This window comes from Anolis sagrei, chromosome 4 (assembly GCF_037176765.1).
Source record: "Anolis sagrei isolate rAnoSag1 chromosome 4, rAnoSag1.mat, whole genome shotgun sequence".
NCBI classification, from domain to species: Eukaryota; Metazoa; Chordata; class Lepidosauria; order Squamata; family Dactyloidae; genus Anolis; species Anolis sagrei.
In genome coordinates this window covers 46,121,608-46,127,607 of record NC_090024.1, presented here as the reverse complement: position 1 = coordinate 46,127,607, position 6,000 = coordinate 46,121,608, and positions in this window count along the sequence as shown.

The window sequence follows — 6,000 nt, the reverse complement described above, 5'->3', positions numbered from 1 at the left end:
ACCAGAAGGGAAAATGTAGCTCTTGGGTCTTTATTTTTACAATTCTTGATATCTTCCGTGGTAATCAGGCTGTGCTCCAGGTTTGCAGGAGGGGCATTTTAGAAACAAAACAAGACATTGCTGTGATGTGACCATGTATTAGTATGTAGCTTACAGCACATTTTCATAAAGGTGTGGGTTCAAGGGTGTTTAAGTGGAATTTAAAAGTATAAGAAGGAGAGAGAGGAATGCAGAATTCAGCTGTGATGTAACCCCACCATTTCTCTTTAGAAGAACCTTTCATCCAGATTGCCACAGGACGACTGTAGGAAGAATTCTTCTCAACCTTTGCATGCGGCACTTTAAATGACTTAACTTGCCCGCTTCATAGAAATCTGTTAACTATCAATTTTAACATGCAAAAATGTCTTTTTTTTCTGGCAATTGTACCCCTCAGACTGCTTATCTGTGGACAACTGAACTGCAGCTATTAAATTTCCTCAGTCCTATGCAACACTTTATTTGCATATGCATGCAGGTAGTATTTGTATGTGTATGCACACATACTTCACATGCCTTCATGACTATATAGAGAGGTTTCATCCTTGAGCACAGATGGCAAAAGGAAGTATTGCCTCAAACAGCATGTAATAAGATATAGAGTTTGCTGCTACAAATTATACTGATGTTTGTAAATATGGATAGTTTTTGAGGGAATTAGAAAAATTTAGCAAAAGGCTGTCAATTGGTACAAGTCTCTGGTGTCATAGTCAGATGCCAGAAATATGAAAATGTGGGTGCTATTGTGTTGGTGCCCTACTCAGAGCTTGGAAAAATGTAATGGCAATATAGTGGGAGCTATAGTTCCCCAAAAAATCTTTCCAAAGCACTGGTGCTACCTGAAAGATTCACACAGGCATATGAATGATCATAGTGCAAAGAGTTTGCTGGAATGGATAGGTCCGATTCAGAATGATTCGTCTTAAGTACATTAAAGCTGCATCTACACTGAAGAGTTAATGCACTTCAACGTCTTTATCTGCCATGGTTCAGTGCAATGGAACCATGGGAGTTGTAATTTCCCAAGGTCTTCAGCCTTTTTGGCTAAAGGTTGCTCATGCCTCACCAAACTATAAATCACAGGATTCCATAGCATTGAGCCATAACAGCTAAAATCATGTCAAACTGCATTGATTTTACAGTGTATATTCACATTAAGAATAGATAGATAGATAGATAGATAGATAGATAGATAGATAGATAGATAGATGATACATAGATGATAGATAGATGATAGATAAATGAGAGATGATATGTTTTTCCCCAGTGCAGGTGCCACATAACCCCCTTTTAAATCAAAGCATGCTAAAGACAAACATTTAACCCACTGAAATGCAAGCAATTGCACCATAAAAGCTTATCATATCAGTCTCCTCTGTAGCCCCTAATATCACTTGCAAAGGAATTGTTCAGTGTAAAATGCATATATAGCATAGGATGTGAGATGTGGAGTCTTCACAACAGGTAAGGGAGATAAGGATGAGTGCCTTGCCATAACCTTTCATACACATAAGGAAGCTGATTGGAATGTTGTTCTTAAAAAAATCAATTTCAGTTCCCTCAAAGTAATCATTATATGTACCAGTTTCTAATATAACTATTTTCTTGTTGTTCCAAAGTGTCTATTGTTACAATTTTATATCCCTCTGGAAATGTGTAACTAATTTAATTGCTATTAAATTAATAATTATACCTTAATCATTTCCATTTTTAAAATAACTCATTTCTAGAATTACTCCCTATGTCTGAACCTTTTCCAACCAAAACATGCTTACAGAGACCTCTAATGTTGACAAACTATTTGTTGTCCCATTTGTCAGCTCACAAACTTTTAAAATGATAGATAGAAATAAAATCATGGCGACTGGAATCCTGTAGGTCCATGCTACTAATGTAGTGACCCATGGACTTTCCACTAGCTGCCACCCTGGGTGATTTTCCAGAAATGAATATATAGTTGGAGCCAATTGACACAAAAATGATCACAGTCCTGGATCCATTAAGGGCAAATTACCAGCCTCCCACATCAAATAGTTGGAGATGCACTGTAGAAAGTGACATAACTCCTGGCTATGCTAGTGTATGTACTGTTGGAAGCATTGTACAAGGAGATATCCACTATTTATTTTGCTATGTCACTTCTTTGCAAATACACAGGCAATGGTTTCTCACTAGTAGTTTCTTTTATCCCTAACAACATTACTTTCTCTTTTATCAATAGCTAAATGACTTAAATTATACTAGTGCAGAGAAGAAAGCTTGTGGGAGGGGAAGGTTAAATAGCAGTAGACATCGTAGGGGCAGATGGTGAGCTCTGCTCACTCTATCTATTTCTGGTCCTAGACTCAGCTCTGTTCTGGTATTAATAACCAGACTTCCTTTGCTCTGTTAAATGTGAAATGGCCTCTTTATAAAGGAGACTCTCTGCATTTGAGCCAAAACCCTGTAAAAACAGAGATCAGGTTCATGTGGAAAGCCTCCACATGAAGAGAAACCTCTCAACGTCACAAGAAAACCAAGAGGAAGAAGGGCTGCCACATGCAATATAAAACAGGTTTCCTGTATCTTTAATGGTTATTTAGGGAAATGATTTCAGTAGATGCATATTGTAAGGCAAGGAACAGCTCCTTCTTTTACATAGCCATTAAAGGTATAGGCATGTTGTCCTAAATTTCATATGGCAACCCTAGTTGTTCTTGTGCTTTCATCTCGAAGGAACCATGGTGAGTCAGTTGAGAACACAGCTAGACAGATAACAGACACACAAACACACATTTAATAATTTTTTGTCAATAGTACGATAGCTGGGACCCTACACTATGCTGCTTGCTCAATGCGGCTCTGAATTAGGGGAACATGTGCATGAGTGAGCACACTGAGTGAGAGACACAGCTGTGGCAGAGTCGTTGCAAAGGAAGGGGGGAAAGATGACCAATGGAAGGAAGGATAAAAAGAAGGGGGGAAATCCTGTTACATTACCTCACCCTTATCCTGTCCCTCCTGAGTTAAATTATTTCACTATTATCCTGTGTCTCTCATTCACTCTGCTGTGTCGCACATGTGTTTCCTTCATTAATTCTGACCCACATTGCACCATTAGTGTAGGGTCCCAGATATCATACTATTGCCATTTTTTTCCTGTGTTCTTTTGTTGTAAGTATATATATTTTGCACTTGGCTTTGGTTGGAGGCTCTTTGCATTTTAGCAATCAAGAAAGAAGCCAGGATTGCGTAGTCCTGGTCTGTAACTATTAGGATCTGTAGACACTCTGGCTTTGCAGATGAGGTGTTAAATTAACATTTAAGTCGCCGATTTAGGCTGAAAAATGCGGTATAAAAATAAAGCAAATAAATAAATAAATAACATTCTGAATTTGCTTCTGGTGTTCTGAACTCAACTGTTCTGCAAAAAGTTGCTATGTTTTAAAATATAGATTTCCAAACAAAGACTGGTCAGCTGGAGGCTATGATGTGAAATAATTCAAAATCAGAGATTCAAAACAACAACTAACTCCTCGGTCTATGGTGGGGCAAAAGACAATGGATTTTAATATCAATAAAGGGCAACAAAACCGAGTCTAGAAGATGCAGGAGAACACATTCCCTTGGTCCTGGAGGAGAGACTGGAAGGCCAGAGGAGTCATTCAAGCATGCCATCTTTGCCACCCTCTCAGCCATTCCTATTCCTGACACCATGAAAATGTCCTCTATCTGCCTGGTGCTCGGCAGCTTAGGAAGTGCACAGCTGGTGCAGAGACTGAGCGGGAAACAGCTGCTCTCTGAGGTATGCTGCCCTTGGGAGCAAGCATGTTTCTAGTTAGAAATATGTTGCAAAGTTGCTGCCGATTGAACCAGAAATAACTTCCCCTCTGCAGCTGCCAGCGAGAACTTCAAGGCACTCTGTCTGTATCTGCCTCAGACTGATCCTCCGCCCCCCAGGAAAGCCAGCGCAAAAGGAGAGGAGAAAGGTCCTTTGCTAGGGCTGCCTTTCACAGTAAACAGAAAATGACTGCCAGCTTTCCAGGAGCAATGAAGAGGATGCCAATGTGACACTCATTACTTCATATAATTAAAAAAGCAAAATAGACCTCTGTTGAGAAAACACTGAATGCAAACAATTTTGCTACAACTTGCTCTTAGACAAAGACCACAATGTTTGTTTGTTTGTTTGGTATCCTGACTTTTTCCAAAAGTGGGACCCAAAGAGGCTTGCAATGTATATTACATCAAACAGCTAAAACAATATGTGGCACAAATGTTAAAACAGCATTAAATGGTGGAGCCAATGAAAACTTTATTTTTAAAACTAATTTAAAAACTTTACTTTTAAACATAATTTAAAAACTTTACTTTTTAAAGTAATTTAAAATTAATTCATTGCATACACATGGACCATATTAAAACAGTATACTGATTGCATATCCTTTTACCCTAACCAGATTGGGCTGGATATTGATGAAGCCTTTGAGCATTGTGACAGTGTCATGTTTTTCAGAACAGTAACAGAAGCAACATCTGATATAGCATGTAGTCCTTTGACTTTCACCCTGTCCCTTTTCTTCTGTAGGAAGAAGGCATTGGAGCTTCAAAAGTTCAAATGATGTGTTTTGTGTATTCCTTTTATGGATTTGGGGTTTTGTTTTAAGTTTTTCAGAGTTGTCGTTGTTTTTCTCATGGTTACTTGTTCAACTTCTTCCAATTCTCTTTGTTCTTGTTTTGCTATGTCATTTGGAAATTATGTCATTTTCCAGCTTCAATTCAAGGTGCAGGTTATCACCTACAAAGCCCTGGGTGGTTTGGGACCCGCCTACCTTCGTGACCACATTTCCTTCTATGAACCTGCATGAGCTCTTCAATCTTTGGGGGAGGCCCTCCTCTTGCTCCCAACCCCATCGCATGTGCGGCTCGTGGGGGATGAGGAGGAGGGCCTTCTCCGTGGTGGCCTCTCAGATCTGGAATTTATTTGCCCAGGGAGATCAGGCAAGCACTACCCTAGCAGTGTTTAGGAGAAGCCTAAAGACTTGGCTCTTCCAATGTGCTTTTTGGGAATGAACAATAAATCTCATACCCTGTCTATGCCAGTACAATTTTGTCTTTTTGTTGTACTTTATCTCATCCCTCAGTGAAGACTAACCTCATTGTTTTCCTTTGTCTCCAGAACCTCCCTCTAGACATGTTACGCTATTTACCTATCTCACCCAATTGTTTTTATAATTGTATCCCTTGCATTTGGCCCAGCCCATTGTGTTTAATTCCTTGTGTCTTTTATAATTTGTGTTATTTTATTGTGTTATTTTTTATTGTTTAGCATTTCATTTGAATTATGTATTTTATTTGATGTTGTTGCCTTTTTTATGTATTTATTTGCCGTACTGTAATTTTTGGGATGTTAGCCACCCCGAGTCCCTTCGAGGAAATGGTGGTGGGGTATAAATAAAGTGTCTCTCTCTGTGTGTATGCATGCTGCACAGACCTTTTTAAAGAAGCCATTTTCTCTGTACCACTCAGTTTGGAAGTGTCTTCAAGAGAGATTCTGTGGTTGCTTTTTTCTTGGCACAATGAAAAAGGCAAGTAGATTTTTTGCATACCTTGGGATATGAACAGATAATGGGCACTACCACAAGGAGATCTGAGGTCTTGACCTAATGTGACTTGGTCATGGTCTGAAGAATCCTGCGTAGTTTTGGAAAATGATCCTCTAACCTTTTTACTGTCTTGGCAAATGCCCAATTGCTCAATGTTCCTGAGATGCATGTGACTTCTTCACTTGGAGTTCTTTTTAACAAGGCATATAAGTATTTATCGGTTATAGCCTTTGAGAAAGAATGACAAATCAGTGATATGCAAATGTACATGCATAGATATGCATAAAATCTGCTAGCTTTATTAGGCATAGAGATCAAAACCCTTAATATTTTCTTTTTAGCAGTCTGTGAATAGGCATTTGTACAAAAATTCCTA